General features: G+C 46.4%; 3 non-coding genes across 3 annotated transcripts; all 3 read right to left on the reverse strand.

Annotated features, from left to right (window-relative positions):
• Positions 1-14,015: 14,015 nt before the first annotated feature.
• On the reverse strand, positions 14,016-14,087 carry trnat-cgu. Its single transcript has one exon. It is a non-coding gene; the product is annotated as a tRNA-Thr (tRNA).
• A 3,712-nt stretch (positions 14,088-17,799) lies between these two features.
• Positions 17,800-17,877, reverse strand: trnan-guu. Its single transcript has one exon. It is a non-coding gene; the product is annotated as a tRNA-Asn (tRNA).
• Positions 17,878-20,289: 2,412 nt separating this feature from the next.
• trnav-cac lies at positions 20,290-20,362 on the reverse strand. Its single transcript has one exon. It is a non-coding gene; the product is annotated as a tRNA-Val (tRNA).
• Positions 20,363-21,670: the final 1,308 nt, after the last annotated feature.

Genomic DNA, 21,670 nt, shown 5'->3' on the forward strand with positions numbered 1-21,670 from the left:
ACAGAGAGCTGGCACAGACACGGCGGCCGGACTGGCCTCATACTGTAGTGTCATTATTCTCTGATTCGATGCTAACCTAACTCTGTGGCCAGGGAAGGCACGGCCTTTTCTCATTTAATCTCTCCTGACTTGCCCCCATGCTAGGGCCCTTTCCTGTTGTTCTGTTTCCTCCCTCCGGGAGTTCAGTTGGTTAAGACGTACTACATTTCTAACCGGTCCCGGTTTTAATGCAAGGTGATAGTGAAAGATGAACTTTTTTTTTCCTGTCGACAAATGCCGCCTGACTCCCTGAGATGTTGCAGTAATTTCGGCGTTCTCTGCAAATGTTAGATCGACTTTCGATGTCAATGACAGTATGATTGGGTTGCTTTCGAGGGGTTCGTTGGTCTAGGGGTATGATCCTCGCTGCGGGTGTCTCGGTGTCGAAATTTGCGAGAGGTCCCGGGTTCAAAACGAGCCCTTTTCTGTTGGTCACGCAGCATGTTTACTTCATTTCCTTGCGGCTCACATTGGGGTTGCTTTGAGGAGCTGAGCTCACACTGCAGGGAATCAACGCGTTCCCGGGAAAATCGAAACATTTTCGATCAACTTGTCGATGAGTGGACATTCACTTATCTCTATTCACTAACTCTGGTGGATCAGGCAGCTCTTGGTCTGTTTAATTTTATTCTGCACACTTCACACGTGTTTTTTTCTATCAACTTATTTTCATTCCTTCCATTGGTATGTTTTACCCTCACAATTGCACCCCTCCCCCCCCCCCGCCTATACCATCCTACTTGATCAATCTGACCCCTGTTGCCAATTGTTCTCTGACACACTGCTTACCTTTGTTCCCATTCTGACCTCTTAATGCGCCACTATCAGCACCTTCTCAGCCTTGATTAGCCTCATTTACATTCCCTTTTTCATTCTGTCCGAGACATTTTCGTCAATTTTGCATGTGAGGTAAATGTGATAATCACTACACTACAGCAGTCAGCGGACGTGTGAAATGTGCAACCTGACTGTGTTGCTGCAGATTCTAATTGTCTGGTTGAGAGGCCAGGTCACTTATTACAAGACAACAGCTGTTCCTTTAAAAAAAACAGTAAGAAGTCTGACAACACCAGGTTAAAGTCCAACATGTTTGTTTCAGCACTAGCTTTCGGAGCACTGCTCCTTCCTCAGGTGAATCTCAGGTGAATTTGAAAAACAGGTGTCTCAACATAAAAAAACCATGAGATGTAGAACTTATATCGAAGTTAACATAAGTTATATTTTGCTGATACTCGATCTTACAATTGGGCTTCTTGGTGCGGAGATATGGTTCACGCTTGGTGCCCAACTGTCAATTGTTTAGCCAATCATGTCTCTGGGAAATGCCCCTCCTTTTCCCAGTAACTGAAGCATTCACTCATCTGAATTTTCGCTTTAATACCAGAACATATTCAAAATCTGATTGATTTCTGTCGGACTCTAATCCAGGCACCATGTATTCCCCATGTGGTGACTGGTGAGTCGATGTTCTAATGTTCACCGTGTGCTATCTTCACTCTCAGATATTGAATACATTTTGTGTTTAGTTCCAGGAAGAAATGGTGAAGACTCAGTGGCCCAGGATCGATCTGAGTTAACGGGTTCTGGAAGGACAGAGCATTAAGCTGGACTGTAGATATTCCACAGCGGTTTTTGAAACTCTTTTCTGGTACATTCAGTATCCCGGAAGACCTCCGAGGAATGTAATGAGAATCTATAGTTAGGGCAGTTCAGATAAATCTCCAGATTTCCCAGCCAGGTTTTCGGCTGCTTTGCTCAAAGAAAACCAAACGGTACCTTTAAATATCGCCGTGGCTGATCTCTCCGACAGTGCCGGGTATTTCTGCGCCAAGGAGCCCACACTGCTGCAGAGATACAGCGGGTCCCGTACAAACACTCACACTGGGAGTTCAAGTCATTTCTCGGCAGAGGGCGCTCTCACATTGATAGACAGACACAATTACTCAGCCTGTGGTGGTCACAGTGTCATTACCAAACCATCAAAAACAAACACAACACTCACTAAGAACAAGCGAGCAGAAACTGAATAATAATATTCGTTAGTTTATAACTTGCATTTCTACTAAAATGAATTTCACAACTTAATTTCCGGTTCGTTAACTCACATTTAGACTTTTTATGATCTTTAGATTGCTGTCTGAATTATTGTGTGAACGTTTCGCCATCTCCGTTCCGCTCTTCTAGGTCACTTTGAGCAAAGCCGGGTCACAGGGTCTATATGACGGGATTATTTTCATAGATTTCACAGAAGTTACAGTGCAGAAGGAGGCCATTCGGCCTATCGAGTCTGCACTGGCTCTTGGAAAGTGCACCCTACCCTAGGTCCACAACTCCAACCTGTCGCCACAACCCAGTAACCCCACCCAACACTAAGGGAAATGTTGGACACTAGGGGCAATTTAGCATGGCCAATCCACCTGCACATCTTTGGACTGTGGGAGGAAACCGGAGCACCAGGAGGAAACCCAGGCAAACACGGGGAGAATGTTCAGACTCCCAACAGACAGTGGCCCAAGTCGGGAATTGAACCTGGGAGCCTGAAGCTGTGAAGCAATTGTGCTAACCATAATGATACCCTGTTGCTCCGTGTACGATCTTCACTCCCATATAGTGAATACGTTTTGTGTTTTGTTCCAGGAACAAATGGTGAAGATTCAGTGCCCCAGGATCGATCTGAGTTAACGGGTTCTGGAACGACAGAGCATTAACCTGGACTGTAGATACTCGACAGCTGTTTTTGATACTCTGTTCTGGTACAATCAGTATCCCGGAAGACCTCCGAGGAATTTTATTGGTTGACAGACAGTTTGTAGGAAATGAGCAAATTTCACAAGGCAGTGATTGCATAATTTATAACAAACCCCAAGAACAGAGTTCCCCCCTAATGGTTATTCTCCTTTCCAGTGTCTGTTTAATGTTTTCTGACACAGCTGTGTTTCCGTCCTACAATAGATATAGATATAGAACAGTACAGCACAGAACAGGCCCTTCGGCCCTCGATGTTGTGCCGAGCAATGATCACCCCACTTAAACCCACGTATCCACCCGATACCCGTAACCCAACAACCCCCCCCCCTCTCCTCTCCTCCCTCCACCCTCCACCTTACTTTTTAGGACACTACGGGAAATTTAGCATGGCCAATCCACCTAACCCCGCACATCTTTGGACTGTGGGAGGAAATCGGAGCATCCGGAGGAAACCCACGCACACACGGGGAGGACGTGCAGACTCCGCACAGACAGCGACCCAGCCGGGAATCGAACCTGGGACCCTGGAGCTGTGAAGAATTTATGCTAACCACCATGCTACCGTGCTGCCAATAACCAGACCAGCAAACCCATTCCGACTCCCGTCTGGATCTATGCAGCGATTCTTCTTCGAAGGCACTGACTGTATCTCAGCTCGGATTGTTCCCATTCACTGACAGACAGTTCGCCACCTACAGGTGTTAAACCACCTTTGGAGACGCAAGAAAGTGAAGTAAGAAAAATCTGCGAAAGACAGCTGATTCTTAATGGTGCGGAATAGAAGTTGATGCTTCGAATTTCAATTTTTACAGATTGACAGCGGTCAGCCAGTGTCTGGATTGTTTGGGGCTGGTGCAGGTGGGCTTTTCGGGAGGTAATTGTGGAACAAACACATTTCATCGCATTTGAAATCATGGTTTCAATCGGAATTGTAAACACATAATTATTTCCTGTTTGAACATGTATTTCTGATCTGAGTGACGGAAATTCTGTTTCTCGGGTACTGTCCTCAGATGTTAAGACAGAAGAAGTTGCTCTTTTTAGTTTAACCTTTGATGCTGCCTTCTTGAACCGCTGCAGTCTATGTGCTGTCAGGGAGGGAGTTCTAGGATTTCACCTCTGCTGCGTTACTCATGTCAGCAGATGAGCAGTGAGGCTAAAATAACAAAACAGCAACAGCACCACTCAGGGAGCTAAACTCTCTCTATATCTGGGTGGAGAAAGTGGCTCTGAAGAGTTGATCAGAAGTAGGACTCACAGACTGAGTATACCATGAACAAGAGTCCCACTCCCTTTGAACTGTGTCTTCGAGCACCATTCTGTTGACGTTTCGACAGAAACTCGAGCAGATTCAGCCACATCGACCAGTGGCGATGTCAGCCGCTCAAACCCACACCGGGAGGAAGCCACCTTAACTTCGAATCAAGCTGTCAGCCACCTGTTTCCAACACGGTAGTAAAAATACACTGCCGAATCCAATCCGACCGTCAGATCCATCATCAAACCAGTCTCCAGGTTAACCCGTCCTTTCTGTTTCTGATCAGCTGTTAATTCTCTGAAACTCAGGGCTGGATGTTCAGATCAGCTCCGGCAAAGATGTTTCTGCCCCTTCAACCAGTTCCACTGACGTCATTCAGTTTACAGACCTACGTCACTAAATGTGCAGGGAAACGTCACACGTGTCCTCAATCTGACGTCACAGTGACGCTGGTCTGCCGCGTGCGCATTCTCCTACCCACACTCCACCAATGCTGAAGCTCCTTCACAGCTTCACTTTGTGATCAGAAGCCCCAGAGATCTGGTTCGGGCGGGCACGGTGCAGTTGGTGTTGGACTCAGTTTGATATACAACAGCGCTGCCTCTGCAGCATTGTCTCTCGTCCTGAAAACTACTGAGAGCTACTTAACACAGATCGATAGGATCCAACATGAAGCTGAGCTTCACTTTAGTGATTATCTCCCTGAATGGCTTACTCTTCTCTCCGTGTGAGTGTGATCACTATATCTGGCAGGAATATGTCACACATCAGATATGTCATGTTATAGGGACGTACAGTTTCCTTTATTGTATATCTTGTTATGTCATGTTGTAGTTGATTGTGCTATATCATATTCTCGCCGTCTGTGTGATATTAAATTATTCATGTTATTTTACATCTCAGATGCCGCTGGCAGTTACGAGGTATCACAGTCTCCAGAGTCAATGGTGGTTACCGAGGGAGATGTTGCATCCTTGGCCTGTTCCACCACAGTAGCAGGAAAGATCCTACAATGGTACAGACAATACCCGGATGGAACCGTGCAGCACCTGGCGAGCGGTACCAGCGATCAGGACAGGATTACATCTCGATTCATTTCAGCAGACAAACACAGCTCTCTGAATGTTAGTGACGTTCGAGTGACAGACACCGCCACCTATCTCTGTGCAGTTGAGGCACAGTGAACTGAAAACCATTCAGCGCCGTACAAAAACCTGCCGGGTGATTCTGACAGTTTCCGCAGATTCCGCAGTTATCCGAGAGGCCTGTTCATGATTTTGGTTTGCTCTTTCATATCAGAAAAGAAGGGCCAGAATCCATTTAAATTCATTTTATTTCTTTAAAGTCACAACCAGAGAGCACGGGTTCCATGGTGCTTGAAGATAATAATCATTGTACCGTTCGGTGAGTCAATATTCAGAGGTCGTTGTCTATTTCTTGTGTCAAATCAAATTCCAGACCGAGACATATTCCACGTTTTGTTACAGGGATGAATGACGCACAGTCTCCCAGGATCCGTCCGAGTTGAAGGCTCTAGAAAGACAGTTCAGTTATAATCACTCCATATCCAAGAGCTTTCTCTGCCCATGTAGGCCGGTCAATATGACGGGATAACTGCGAGATATTTACTGAGGAGGTATCGGCTGAGACATTGAGCTACGTCACAAGATTTCTCACATCGGTTGATTTGAACAAGGATAAAAACAACAGTGCAAATGTTTGATTAACAAACCTGCCAATGTTTGTTCCCCGTGGGCCTGGGATGGAATTAACCTGGCTGATCAAGGCGCTAAAGAAGACTACACAAATACTCGCAGAGGAGGTTTTTGCGGGTTCTTGGTTTTTATCTGATGCTGTGTTTCACTGCACAGGAAAAGACCACCACACTTAGGCCGCTTATTTAATGAGCAACAGGCAGATATTGTCTTCAGATTCCATCTTTTTACAGTTTTTACAGCCTTACTACTTCATTAATAATCCAGTTTGGACACTGTGCTCGTTTCTGTCCATATCAGTGGATGTTTCTTATTACCGGGGTTATATATTTGCAATCTATCCCTTCAAACACAGCTACTGTCACCGGAAACTGGATCTGCAAGTAGTTCGCCTGTGAAAGAAGAGGATCTAAAGAGCAGGAGGTTAAACGGGATCAAGGTATTATCCTCTATCTAACTGTATGAGTCTGTGTAAATTCCCATCAATCTGTTAAACTGTCTTGATGAGCAAAATCCAGTACTCAATGTGCAAGATCCCCGCCAGTATTATTAGAAACATGTCTGCCTGGATCTCTCAGTGAATGGGTATGGAATGACTCAGAGATTGAGAGGAGAGAGGGAACCCGAGCTCTGTTCAGCTCAATGTCCCACCCAGACACAGCAAGGGAGCCAGGCCCACTGTGACAAAGGCCCACGGTGACATCACTGATGGCTTTGGTCTCATGTGACTTTCTAACTATCATGTTGGGCTTTGCGCCCTCTGCTGGTGGATTATGTTCAATCGGTTCAGAATGGGGGTTACTGAATAGACTTACGGTTTATTGATTTGTATGTCAAAACATTAATGTCAGGAATGAGAACTGACGATCCAAATCTGGATTCTTCTCATTATTTCTTTCTCTGGCGCTATCTGTCCGAAGGCAGGTCCAATCCATTGCAACGTTACTGGTAGGCAGGTCGCAACCACCCCAGCGCTGGAACAGGAATCCAGACCGTTCTGGCTTTCCAATCTCCTGAGCTATCCTCAACCGTCCTTCGCAGACAACATGAAATCGTCGGTGTGCTAAATAGCGAGGAGGAATGGTTTAGATTGCAGGATGGTATAGACGGACGGGCAGATGGGCAGAACAGTGGCAAATGGAATTTAACCCTAATGCATTTTGGGAGGACGAAAATTGCAAGAAAATACACAATGAATGGCAGGATGCCAAGAAGTACAGAGGCAAGTGTTCATGCCCACAGATCCCCGCAGGCAACTGGACAAGTAGATAAGGTGGTGAAGAAGACATACGGGATACTAGCCTTCATTAACTGTGGCATGGAATATAAGAGCAGGGAGGTAATTATGGAGCTGTATAAAACGCTGGTTAGTCTTCAGCTGGTGTATTTTGTGCACATCTGGTCGCCACCTTACGGAAAGGATGTGATTATACCAGAGAGGGTGCCGAGGAGATTAATCAGGAGGTTTTCTGGGCAGGAATGTTTCAGCAATGAGGTGAGGCTGGATAGGCTGGGATATTATCCTTAACGCAGAGAATACTGAGGAGGACCTAATCGAGGTGTTCAAAATTATGCGTAATATAGATAGGAAGATACATTTCCATTAGTAGAGGGGTCAACAACGAGGGGGCGTAAATGTAAGGTCAGGGGCAGAAGATTTAGTGGGAATTTGAGCGTTGTAAGATCCTGGAACACACTGTCTGTAAGGCTGGTCGAGGCGGGAACACTCACAACAAGAAAGAAACGTTCAGATGAGGACTTGAAACGCCATTGCATGCAAGGTTCCGGGCCAAGTGTCAGAAATTGGTTTCGACTAGATAGGTACTTGATGGCCGAGGCAAACACGATGGGTCAAAGGGACTCTCCTTTGCCGTAAAGCTCTACTGCTAAGGAGCCAGAGGCACGGAAGCTGCTGATGACGCCACAAGGCCATCTCTCCTTAGGTCAAAGAAAGTAAAGGAGAGACTGAACTGAATTACTGAAATGTAAGTGGGTCTGTCAAAGACGATGACACAGAGCTGTTTCCACGAGCAGCTCCTTGGATAATGGGGCTGGTTTAGCACACTGAGCTAAAAGCGCTGGCTTTTAAAGCAGACCAAGGCAGGCCAGCAGCACGGTTCAATTCCCGTACCAGCCTCCCCGAACTGGCGGCGGAATGTGGCGACTAGGGGTGTTTCACAGTAACTTCATTAAAGCCTACTCGTGACAATAAGCGATTTTCATTTTTTTTCATAATACAAGGATGGAGGAGAAATAAAGCCCAGGAAAATTCAATTCATTATCTACACTGCGATTTGCTACACCACAGAAGAGGTGTCTAAATAAAGGAAGAAAATTCAACAATAGCTTTAAGAAGTAAATGTAAAGGCAATTACCCGGCTATGTAAAAAATGCTATTTTTGAAAGAAGAATAAGATAACGATTACAAAGTGTCTCAGGAATTGAGATTGTGTGGCCTCATCCCTGAATCGAAGATTCTAGTCCGCCATGTCCTTCCCGATATTTTCTTCTCAGTACCTTGCACTGTGAGCAGGTGCAGGATGGTTACGGTCTAGTGAACTATTTCCGCTCCATCAGTTCGGAGTGCAGCTGAGAGTCACCGCACACTTCACTGAATATTCAGACTGCGGTATCCCCACCCACAGCTTCCGGTTGCTGCTCTCACTCTGATCCAATTGTATTACTGGAGAGATTGCTGCTGCCTGTTCATTCCTTTCATTGGCCGGATCAGCAATGCAGTGTGACGGGGATCTGTATTTCCGTTTCTGACAGATGGTTTCTCTCATTGTAGAGTTACAAACTCAAGAAGGATCATGAGGAACCATCTCCCTTCGCTCTTCATCGTTATCTCACTTCTCCGTAAGTATTTCCTTCATTCTCTTCCTGGCTGCTGTAACACAGATTTTATTGTTGGTAAAATGGCAGTGATTATTTTGCTGATGATCGTCTTGCATAATATGAAGCTGACTCTGATTGTCATTATCGCTGTTACTCCTGTTAGAATGGAGCCATCAAGACACCGTGGAACAAAAGGAACCTGAAATAACGGTTAAAGAGGAAAGTAATGTCACAATAACCTGCAACTTGAAAACAAATGCTCCTATCCCTTATGTGTATTGGTACAGTCAGCAGCCCGGGAAAGCTCCAAGCTACATGTTTCTTCTCATTGGACAGACTGTGCAAAGGAAAACCGACCTCAATGGTCGGTTTTCTTCTACGTTTGATGAAAAGAAAAAGACTACCGAGCTAACGATCAGTAACACAATGATCTCCGACAGCGCCGTGTATTTCTGTGCCATGCAGACCACACTGCTACAGACATATGGGGGATCCCGTACAAAAACCGCACGCTGGCAGTTCCAGCTGCTGCTCAGCAGATACCGCCCTCATCGATAGTTCAGTTTCCACAGTGAATGACAAACATTGTAACAAAACATCGCACAAAAAACAATAGGTGAGGTCCACTTGCACAGTTAAACCAGTTTACGATTGCAACTTGCATTCATAACAGATGTAAGATTGACGAATCGATCTGTGATTCGAAAACTCCTGCTTCTTGTTCATATCTTGGTGTACAGACTCACTCACTCAGTAAACTATCAGGTCTCACTGAACTATAACAAATGCAACAATTTAAATTCATATTGAGCTTTTCACATCATTACATGTCGAAAGGAGTTTCAGAGGAGCATTCAGGTCATATAATCAAAAGCCTGCTCAAAGACTTTGGTTATTTGGGGCGGCACAGTGGCTAGCACTGCTGCCTCACAGCGCCAGGGACCCGGATTCAATCCTCGCCTTGGGCGAGTTCATGGCCTTTGCACGTTCTCCCCGTGTCTGTGATGGTTGCCGCCGTGTGCACCGGTTTCCTTCCACAACCCAAAAATATGCAGAATAGGTGGATTAGATAGATTTAATAAACCTGAATCAGGCCCCCCTTCAGTCTTCTCTGCTCTGAGGAAAACAACCCTAAGCTAATCAGCCTGTCTTCATAGCTGAAACACTCCATCCCCGGCAACATCCTGGTGAATCTCCACTGCACCCGCTCTACTGCAATCAAATCCTTCCTGTAGTCCGGCGACCAGAACTGCACACAGTGATCTAGCCGTTTCCTAACCAGCGTTTCTGCAGCTTCATCATAACCTCCCTGCTCTTATGTTCAACGGAAAATAAACACAACTATTTCATAAGACTTTCTTAACTACCGTATTTACCTGTCCTGCTGCTTTCAGGGGTCAATGGATACGCACCCCAGGTCCCTCTGGTTACTGTAATTCCGAGCGGCCTATCTTTCATTATATATTCCGTTGCCTTTCTAGCCCTCCCAAATTGCATCACCTCGCAATTTTCAGAGTCAATTTGCCACTGTTTTAAGGTTTTCCTCCTCACTATTTACCACATCAACAATGTTCTCGGAATCTGCGAATTTACTGATTATACCTCTACCAGCGCCCCTGGGTTACACGGAATGTGGAGCTGAGGCCTTAGTCATGATGTCACTGAATTGTGGCGTAGACTCGAGTGGCCGATTGACCAACTCCCTGCTCCCAAATCGGATGCTCATATGGCAATGAAAAGACCCTGCATTTTCCAGAGTCAGTGTTTGTTACTGAGGGAGACACAATCGTTGAGCTGAGCCCCCACACCAGCAGGCCGTATCCTTCAATGGTGCGGCGATACCAATGCCTCAGCCAGCTCACGGTACTTGTTATCCTAACATTATCACATCTTGCTTTATTGCAGCAGAGAAATGCATTCCTTCGATTGCCAGCGACACGCCAGTGACAGACAAGGCCAGTAAAATTGGGCAGCCAATACCTGGACATAAATATGTACGCGGAAATCCTGGAAGTTTGTCACTCGCGGAATTATTATAGCGCGAGGAATGTTATAGCACTCAGAATCACAGATGCACAGAACCAAGCAATTCAGATGAGGCCTTCCGGTCAATCGAGTCTGCACCAACATGTGAAAAATATAGGACTAACTACAGGACCTCATTTGTCAGCACGTGTTCCATAGCCTTGAATGTGAAGACGTGCCATGTGTTCAGCCAGGTACTATTTAATGGATGTGAAGCACACTGCCTGTACCACCCTCCCACGTAGTTTACTCCAGATAGTCACCATCCTCTGAATAAATAAGATTTTCCTCAAATCCCCATAATCTCCTGCCCCTCACCTTGAACTTGTGTCCCCTCGCAACTGACCCTTCAACTAAGGGGAACTGTTGCTCCCTATCCACCCTGCCATGTCCCTCGTAATCTTGTACACACAAGACTATGCAACTTCTCTTCATAACATAAATGTTCCATCTCAGGCAACATAATGGTGAATCTCTTCTGCAACCCCTCCAGTGCAATCACATCCTTCCTATAATGTGGCGCCCAGAATTGCACACAATACTCCAGCTGTGGCCTCACGGCAGTTCTGTACAACTCGAACATGATCTCCCTGCTTTTAGAATCCATGCCTCTATTGTCCTGCTAGCAGGGACGGTGCGGTGGAACAGGAGTGGTACAGTGGTTAGCACTGCTGCCTCACAGCGCCAGGGACCCAGGTTCACTTCCGGCCGTGAGTGTGCAGTTTGCACTTTCTCCCCATGGCTGCGAGAGTTTCCTCCGGCTGCTCAATTTTTTTTAAAGACCTTATCAGAGTTACAAAGCTAGAGCTCAGAGTGTGGACAGGGGCAAACCCCTAATGCAGCTCCATGCCTGCTCCAAAAACTAATTCAAATTGAATCCAATTCATGGCACCCAGAAGAGAGACATACCAGATCCAGGCATCACACCTGACCTCACGCTCAACTTAGCAAAAAGGCGAGAAACGATTTCGTCCCACAGTTCAAAGATGTGTAGGAAACCTGGATTGACCATGCTGAATTGCCCCTTAGCGCCCCTTCGTCTCAATTTGGCGAAGTCTGTCCCTGATCTGTGTGGGAATCCAACATAAAACATGTCGTGTCAACAGAAACTTCAGGTATTTTCGATCGACAACTTGATTTCTATTAAAGTCTAAATCTGGCACCATGTGCTTCCAATGTCCCAGACTGACAGTAATTCTCATGCTGTTCAGCGGTCATTGTACATAATAATAATAATCTTCATTAGTGTCACAATTTGGCTTACATTAAGACTGCAATGAAGTTACGTTGAAAATCCCCTAGTCACCACATTCCGACGCCTGTTCGGGTACACTGAGGGAGAATTCAGAATGTCCAAATTACCTAACAGCATATCTTTTTGCGAATTGTGGGAGGAAACCGGAACACCCTGAGGAAACCCACGCAGACACTGGGAGAATGTGCAGACTCCACACAGACAGTGACTCAAGCCGGGAATCGAACGCGGGTTCCTGGAGCTGTGAGGCAGCAATGCAAACCACTGAGCCACAGTGCCGCCGTTAAGTAACTGGTACATTTAGTACCGCAGCAGACATTGATCCATTCTGCATTTCGTTACAGGAACGGGTAACGAGAAGACTTTGTCCTTGGACTCATCTGCGAGAGCAGGCCATGATTTTCGTCCATCTTAACTCCTCATTCGAGTGCCTCCCTCTGCTGGTAGGTAGATATCCGGTTTTAAAGATACAATAAAATGTGCGGCATAATAGACAATAACAAGATGATAATGCCATTAGACATCGGAGCAGAATAGGCACTTGGCCATCGAGTGCGCTTCGCCATTCAATCATGGCTGATATTTTCAGCCAAAGCTCTCAAGAATTCCCAAACTATCCCTCTGTCGATCTACACAAGGACAGAAAAATGTCCGGTAAATAGACATGATTGCTTGCCTGAGCCTGGGATCAATTCCTTCTCGGAAAGGAACCTCAGTGATGCTGTAAACACTCACTCAGCGTTGTGTACGGGGCTTTAGGTTTTCTCTAACGCTGTTCCTCAGTGAGCAGTAATAGACCACCCCGTCCTCCACATCGAATGTGCTTATACTGAGGTAACCGTTCTGTTTAGATTTGTCAGCAACCGCCATATATCGTCCTGAACCCACATCTTTCTTCATTACTAAGGTGTTGGTGATAATCCATCTCGGTGGCTGTGCCGGGTTCTCCTGATATCATTGCATTTTGGACATGTTGGGGCCTTTATATTGGCAATTGAACTTCACCGAACCCCCTTCTGGGACTGTTATTGTCACTGCTGACTGGGCAACTGGATTCCATATAGCCGGCCTGCGAAAGTGAAGGAATGAAATGAACAGATTTTTGTTCCTTTATAAAGTTAGAGTTTTTTTTTCAATTAAGAGGTGCTTTTTAGCGTGGCTAGTCCACTTAGCCTGGGCATCTAGGTTGTGGGAGTGAGAATGCTCAAACACCACACGGGCAGTGGTCTGGGACCGGGATCGAACTCGTGTCCTCAGTGCAATGAGGCAGCAGTGCCAACCATTGCGCCACCGTGCCGCCCTGAGTTTAAACAGAGTTGATATAAATCTACTTGTATCTGCGGCATTTTTTGGGACCTCTGATGCAGGCACTTCATAGACATTCCCGATCGTTAATTACACATAGCCTATGTGTATTAATATGCTAATCTGTTTTAATTAACACTATAACTACTTACTGTGCCAAAGCGCCGCCAGTATTATCACAACCATGTCTGACTGAATCTCACCCAGTGAACTGGACTGGACTGAGTCAGGGATTGTGCAGGAGAGAGGGAACTTAGTGCAGTGCAGGGAGAGGGTCTATTGTGACATCACTCGCCTCCCATCCTATCGGCTTGGCCGACACCATCAGGTGAGTTTCTGACGCCCGTGCTTGAATTTGGCGCCCTCTGCTGCCGGATTCGGTTTACTCCGTGTTAGAATTCGGCTGTTGAGTGGATTCAGTGTTGACTGCAATGCATATCAGGACGGGAAACCTAGACAGAAATCTAAATTTCAGCTGTTTATACACTATCTTTGTCACTATAGGTGTTTCTAATCAAAAAATGATGCTTAATCTGTGCAAATCATCCCTGGAGTTCTCGGTTCAAACCATGGATGCGACGAAGTCGAAAGAATGCCAAGACTTTGGAGGACATGCGGACGTTAGAACTCAGAATAACAGCAGGGCTCGACAGACTAGTTTTCTTTATGCTGGTTCTGAACATCGCTTTTTTCAGAGATCAAATTGTCTGGGATTATTTTCATTAGCTGATGGTGAAATGTCCTATGAAGAAGATATGTGAATGATATTTCATGCTGCAAGTGTTTGTGGTATAATGAAACGGCATAGAGAATTTTGAATGGATCAGCACCGAGGCACGGGCGGGATTCGAACCCGCGGTTTTTGGTTTACGAGACCAACGCCTTTCCTCTTGGCCACCGCACCTTATGCAAGTCAAAGATGTTGATTGCACTGTGAGTTGTTATCATTTGGAGTCTGGCGCAACAATTGATGAGAGAAGAAGAATCAATAGAACATTTCAAAAGGTATTGTCAGAACTTGAGAACGGAAAACCCCGCGGGATTTACATGCAGGGTGAAGAGGGCAATAGAAAAAGTTATTTCTAATAGGCCCAGGTAGCGTCAGTTCAATCTGCCCCCACCCCTCCGACACTATATTCTTCTCAGTGAGTTGAGCAGGCGCAGGATGGTCACGGGCTGCTGGGTGCTCAACTGTCGCTATTTCCGCCCCATCACTTGTGACTGCAGCTGATAACCGCCGCACACATTTTTCAGCTTTGTGTCTGGGGTGCCCCGGTCACAGCTTCCGTTTGGTGCTCTCGCCCCAACACCATTGGGATATTCTAGACATTGCTGCCGCTGCTCGATTCCTGTCATTGGTTGGATCAGCAATGCAGTGGGACCTGAATCTGGATTGCTGCTCTGACAGACAATTGCCTGCCATGAAGAGCGATTGATTCAGGAAATATCGCGGGGAACCGCCTCGTCACCCTCCTCGTTATGATCTCGCTACTCAGTATTTCCTTCACTGCAAAACCCCTATTCTCCCCTTACTGAGTAACCAGATATTATTGTTAATTAAATAATAATGAGTATGGTGCAGGTGACCGTTACGTTGGTCAATATGAGGCTGATTCTGAATTTTGAAATTATTATTGTTTTCTGTTCGTTTCTATCAGACTGGAGCCACCAAGACCCAGTGGAACATCTGGACGCTGAAATGAGGGTTGAAGAGGATACTAACACCACACAGCAGTACAATCGATACTGACGATCCTGATACACAGTCAGCATCGGGCAGTTTGCACAGTTCACATTCCGTCTGATTGGAGAGAATCTGCGTAGCAGCAAATGTAGAAGTGATCGCAATATGACACATATATAAAGAAATACCAGCACAAAAATATAGAGATCCCTATACGTGTCTGTGCCGTCAATCACATTATAGCAGAAAGGCAGTGGGTCCCAGAAACAAACCGACACCGAGAGGGGTAGGGGTATGTGTGTGGGGGGGGGGGGGGTGATATTCATCTCTCAAGGTGGATGCGAGAGGGCGGTCAGAAAGACCATCGCCATTTATTATTATGTAAAAATGGAGCAAGACGGGTTATTGGATTGGATTTGTTTATTCTCACGTGTACCGAGGTACAGTGAAAAGTATTTTTCTGCAAGCAGCTCAACAGATCATTCAGTACATGGAAGAAAAGGGAATTAAACAAAATTCAAGAAAATACATGGGACTACATAATAGGGCAACACAAGATATACAATGTAACTACATAAGCATTGGCATCGGTTGAAGCATACAGGGTGTAGTGTTAATGAGGTCAGTCAATAAGAGAGTCATTTAGGAGACTGGTGACAGTGGCAAAGAAGCTGTTTTTGAGTCTGTGTTCTCAAGCTGTTTTGAAGCTGTGATCTCAGACTTCTGTATCTCCTGCCCGATGGAAGAAGTTGGAAAAGTGAGTAAGGCGGGTGGGAGGGATCCTTGATTATGCTGCCCGCATTCCCCCGCAGCAGGAGGTGTAGATAGAGTCCATGGATGGGAGGCAGGTTCGTGTGATGGACTGGGCGGCATTCACGACTCTCTGAAGTCCCTTGCGGTCCTGGGCCGAGCAGTTGCCATACCAGGCTGTGATGCAGCCCGATAGAATGCTCTCTATAGTGCATCTGTAAAAGTTGGTAAGGGTTAATGTGGACATGCCGAATTTCCTTAGTTTCCTGAGGAAGTATAGACGCTGTTGTGCTTTCTTGGTGATAGCGTCGACGTGAGTGGACCAGGACAGATTGTTGGTGATGTGCACCCCTAGGAATTTGAAACTGCTAACCATCTCCACCTCGTCCACGTTGATGCTGACAGGGGTGTGTACAGTACTTTGCTTCCTGAAGTTGATGACCAGCTCTTTAGTTTTGCTGGCATTGAGGGAGAGATTATTGTCGTTACACCACTCCACTAGGTTCTCTATCTCCCTCCTGTATTCGGACTCGTCGTTATTCAAGATCCGGCCCACTCTGGTCGTATCGTCAGCCAACTTGTAGATGGAGTTGGAACCAAGTTTTGCCACGCAGTCGTGTGTGTACAGTGAGTAGAGTAGGGGGCTAAGTACGCAGCCTTGCGGGGCACCGGTATTGAGGACTATTGTGGAGGAGGTGTTGGTGTTCATTCTTACTGATTGTGGTCTGTTGGTCAGAAAGTCAAGGATCCAGTTGCAGAGTGGAGAGCCAAGTCCTAAGTCTTGGAGCTTTGATATGAGCTTGGCTGGGATTATGGTGTTGAAGGCGGAGCTGTAGTCAATAAACAGGAGTCTGATGTAGGAGTCCTTGTTTTCGAGATGCTCTCGGGATGAGTGTAGGGCCAGGGAAATGGCGTCTGATGTGGACCGGTAGCGACGGTATGCGAATTGATGTGGGTCAAGGCGTTCCAGGAGTATGGAGGTGATGCGCTTCATGATCAGCCTCTCGAAGCACTTCATTACAACTGACATCAGGGCCGCCGCAGGGTAGTCATTGAGGCATGTTGCCTGGTTCTTCTTTGGTACTGGTATGATGGTGGTCTTCTTGAAGCAGGTGGGGACCTCGGAGTGGAGTAGGGATAGTTTAAAGATGTCTGTGAATACCTCTGCCAACTGGTATGTGCAGGCTCTGAGTGCACGACCAGGGATCCCGTCCGGGCCAGTTGCCTACACTTTCAGGAAGGCCGATCTGACTTCGGAAACTGTAATGGTGGGTATGGGCGAATTAAGGGCTGCTGGGGCACTGGACAGCGGATTGTTGGTTACCTGCTCAAACCGAGCATAGAATGCATTAAGTTCATCGGGAAGGGATGCGCTGCTGCCAGAGATACAGTAAGAAGTCTTACAACACCAGGTTAAAGTCCAACAGGTTTGCTTCAAACACGAGCTTTCGGAGCGCAGCTCCTTCCTCAGGTGAATCACAAAACAGAATCATTTAACTTGGTGTTGTAAGACTTCTTACTGTGCTCACCCCAGTCCAGCGCCGGCATCTCCACATCATGGCCAGAAATACTGCTCGACCCGGCCCGGTTATGTAGATCTTTGGGCTTTTTTTCTGAGGGATTCTTCTCCAGAGACCGCTGAGATAGGCCCATTGAAGATTTTAAGACAGATGTGGTTGGATTCTCAACTGAACAGGTAATCAAAGGTTATCCGGGGTAGGTGAAATGTGAATCTGAGGTCATGTTCGCATCTGTCACGAACTTATTGAATGTTGAAGAAGGCTCAAGGGGATGAATAGCCAACTCCTGCTCAACATTTGTCTGTTAGCAGGTCCGTGAGGAGGTGTCACAATCTCCTGAGTTATCGGGGGAGACACAGCATCGTTGAGCTATTCCCCAGCTCGGGCCATGAAGGATATTACAGCGATACAGGAAACTCCATGCCGCAGCCGGTGCACGGTACGTGTTATCAGAACAGGAAAATCGCTTATTGTCACGAGTCGGCATCAAATGAAGTTACTCTGAAAATCCCCTCGTCGTCACATTTCGGCGCCTGTTCGGGGAGGCTGTTACGGGAATCGAACCGTGCTGCTGGCCTGCTTGGTCTGCTTTCAAAGCCAGCAATTTAGTCCTATCCGAAACAGCCCCTAAAAACATATCATCCAGGAGTGGAACAACAATTCGTCGCTGGGTGGGATCGAACCACCAACCTTTACGGTTAACAGCCGAACGCGCTAACCGATTGCGCCACGGAGACGACAACAGGGTCACAACTCTCTGCATTTCAACAGTGACGGCCAATCCTCTGATTGCCAGGGACCGAATGAGAATGCTGGCAATATTGGTCCCCTGAGGCAGTGCGGAAAATATCTGGAAGGAGCGTACACATGGTCCCGCGGGCATGGACATTTGTGAGACGTGGAATCATCACAGGCCCGTGGATTTTACAGAACTCACTTGGACAGCACCACACTTCCGTTGAAACGCGTCCCTTATCCGGGAACCTCCATAACAGAAAGCAGGAAGTGTCAACATAGATTTGATGTATTTTCGATCAGAAAGTCGATGTTCCGCTGAAGACTACTGGGGGCTCAGACTCATTGGCATAATGTCGACCTAAGTTAACGGTCCTGGAAGATTTTATTAGCCCCACATCTGAGAACTTTCATTACTGCTGTTCGGAAGTGGATATTCCAATCTTAAATGTACTGTGCATCGCGACATGCTGATTAAACTCACGAATCCGAAACGGCTCCTCGAGTGACCTATACAAGGACAGAGACGGCAATGCAATTGTGGAGAAATAGACCTGAGTATTTTTCTGAATCCAGATCATCCATCCTCCGGTACAAGGGCAGGAACGCAAATGTACTGGAATTGAAAATACTCTCTGAGGCTTTCGTACGTGGTTGGAGCTGCTTTGTGACACTGTGCTCATTGCACAGTAATAGACCGCCCCGTCCTCCACACTGAGCGCGTTTATATTGAGGTAACAATTCTTTTTAGACTTGTTGGCAGCCGCCAGGTATCGTCCTGAGATCTCCTCTTTCTTCATCGTCAATATGTTAATGATGACCAATCTCGGCGGCTGTGCCGGCTTTTGCTGATACCATAGCATGTGGTACATCGTTCGGTCTGTATATTCGCAATCTAACTGCGCTGAACCCCCTTCTGATTTCTAACCTGTCCCGGTTTTTATGAAAGGTGATGGTGAAAGACGAACTTTGTTGTCCTGTCGACAAATGCCGCCTGACTACCTGAGATGTTGCAGTAATTTTGGCGTTCTCCACAGATGTTAGATTGATTTTCGATGGCAATGACAGTATGCTTTGGCTTTTTCCGTTGGGCTCGTTGGTCTAGGGGTATGATTCTCGCTTTGGGTGTGTCACTGTCGGAATTTACGAGAGGTCCCGGGTTCAAATCTCGGACGAACCCTTTGTTGAGTTTTTCCGTTGGTCAAACCGCATGTTTCCTTCACTTTGCGGCGGAGACGGCGGGATTCATTTACATTGGGTTGACTTTGAGAAGCTGAGCTCAAACTGCATGGAACCAATACGTTCCCGAGAAGCTTGTCTATGTGTGGGCATTCACATTTCTATTGACGAATTCTGGTGGACTCAGACAGCTCTTTGTCCCTTTCATTTTATCAGTTCAACAACTTCAGACTGTGAACTCTCACTTCACCCTCCACCACATGTTTTTTCCATCAACATATCATCCCTTCCATTGATATGTTTTACCCTCAGCATTGCCCACCTCCCCCCAGCCCATACCATCCTATGTGTGGGCATTCACATTTCTATTGACTAATTCTGGGGGAATCAGACAGCTCTTTGTCCCTTTCATTTTATCAGTTCAACAACTTCAGACTGTGAACTCTCACTTCCCCCTCCACCACATGTTTTTTCCATCAACCTGTCATCCCTTCCATTGATATGTTTTACCCTCAGCATTGCCCCCTATCCCCAGCCCACACCATCCTACTTGATCAATCAGATCCCTGTTTGTAATTGTTCTCTGACACACTGCTTACCTTTGTTCTGCCATTAACACATTCTGACCGCTTGATGCGCCATCAGCACCTTTCATAGCCTTGATAAGCCTCATTTACATTCCCTTTTTCTTTCTGCCCGAGACATTTTCGTAATTTCCCACCTATTGCTAGCCCTCTATCGAGGCACAACACAGCACTCCACCACCCCCCACCCACAATCGTCTGAATCTCCAATTCCAGTTCTCCAGCTTTGACAAAGAGTCCACTTGACTGGAAACGACAGCTGCCATTTCGCTCCCCAGAATCTGTCACACCTGCTGAGATTATCCAGTATTTTCTGTTTTTGTTTCGTTTGAAGCAGTAAGTTGCATTTGTCATACATTTAGAAATGTTTGAGATGGTGATTAAATATGTTCATTTGTAAATCGCTGAAATTCTGTTGAAGATGAACTCGCTGCTAATATCCGAGCTGTGCCAAGATATGAAAATCCTTCACCTCTCATTGCCTGCCGAAAATTCAGTGCTTGGGCCTTAATGTTCAATTCAGTTTAGTGACTCATGTAAGACGAAATTTCATAGTCCTGGAACACACGAGATTCCGGCAACATTCAGGAAACAGAATTATTTTGTGCCCAATAATTGTGCAAACTTTTCTCACACGAAATGCTAACGGTTCGATGTTTCTGCCCGGTTTCGAACCGAGGACCTTTCGCGTGTGAGGCGAATGTGATAACCACTACACTACAGAAACCGCTGGCAATCGATGGACGTGCGGAATGTACAACCTCACTGTGTTGCTGCAGATTCTGATGGTCTGTTTGAGAGGCCAGGTCCCTTGTTGCAAGCGACAGCTGTTTCTTAAATTAACAGATGTCTCAACATATAAAGCCCTGAGATGTAGAAATTATATCGAAATTAACATAAGTTATATTTTGCTGAATGTCGCTCTCAAATTTGTGCTCTTTGGTCTCGAGGTCTGGTTCTCGTTTAAGGATTTTCAAGCAATGCCTATGGGAGTGGTCGTGGGTTTAAATCCAGGACAGGCTCTTGACTCCAGGTCAGGGATTACGAATTGTTTGCGATGCTGACGGCAGGGTTGATTTACATGGGCCCACTCTGAAAAAGATTTCTCAGGACTCGGAATGTTTACGTCGTTTCTCTCCCCACAGATGATGCGAGAGAGAGAGAGAGAGACAGTGTTTGAGCTGGAGTGCGTTTGGATAAAATTGATGCTCCAGATCTGTGTTAACCACAGGGACGTGACCCATCTAATCCACAGAGCCAAAGTGAAGAATGGAACTGACTGGGGAGCTGGATCTTAACGCTGACCTCCCGGACCTCGGCGTCGTGAAATGTTCCAGAGAAGCTCAACAGCCACTCGAGGAACAGCAGCGCATCTTTCCACTGGGCTCAATACAGCTTTCACACTCTGTGTGTTCAGTAGTTTCACACTGTAAAGGCTGCACCCATTTTGTGTGTCCTTACTTCGCAGATTTGGGTTTCAATCTTGTTTCCACTTGTTCTTTGTGTCCGGGCGGTAGTTGTTGATCAATATGCCATCGATAGTTCCTCCAGACATATCTTTTGTTTCTTTGTTTCTTCCATTGCGCTAACAGAGAGCTGGCACAGACACGGCGGCCGGAATGGCCTCATACTGTGGTGTCATTATTCTCTGATATGATGCCATCCTAACTCTGTGGCCAGGGTCCCAAGGCCTCTTCTCATTTATTCTCTCCAGACTTGCCCGCTATTAGAGCCCTTTCTTGTTGTTCTGTTCCCTCCCTCCGGTAATTCACTTGGTTAAGACGTACCACATTTCTAACCTGTCCCGGTTTTAATGAAAGGTGATGGTGAAAGACGAACATTGCTGTCCTGTCGACAAATGCCTCCTGAGTCCCTGCGATGTTGCAGTACTTTTGGCGTTCTCCGCAGATGTTAGATTGATTTTCGATTGCAATGACAGTATGCTTTGACTCTTTTTGCGGGGCTCGTTGGTCTAGGGGTATAATTCACGCTTTGGGTGTGTCGCTGTCGGAATTTGCGAGAGGTCCAGGGTTCA

This window comes from Scyliorhinus canicula, unplaced genomic scaffold (assembly GCF_902713615.1).
Source record: "Scyliorhinus canicula unplaced genomic scaffold, sScyCan1.1, whole genome shotgun sequence".
NCBI lineage: Eukaryota > Metazoa > Chordata > Chondrichthyes > Carcharhiniformes > Scyliorhinidae > Scyliorhinus > Scyliorhinus canicula.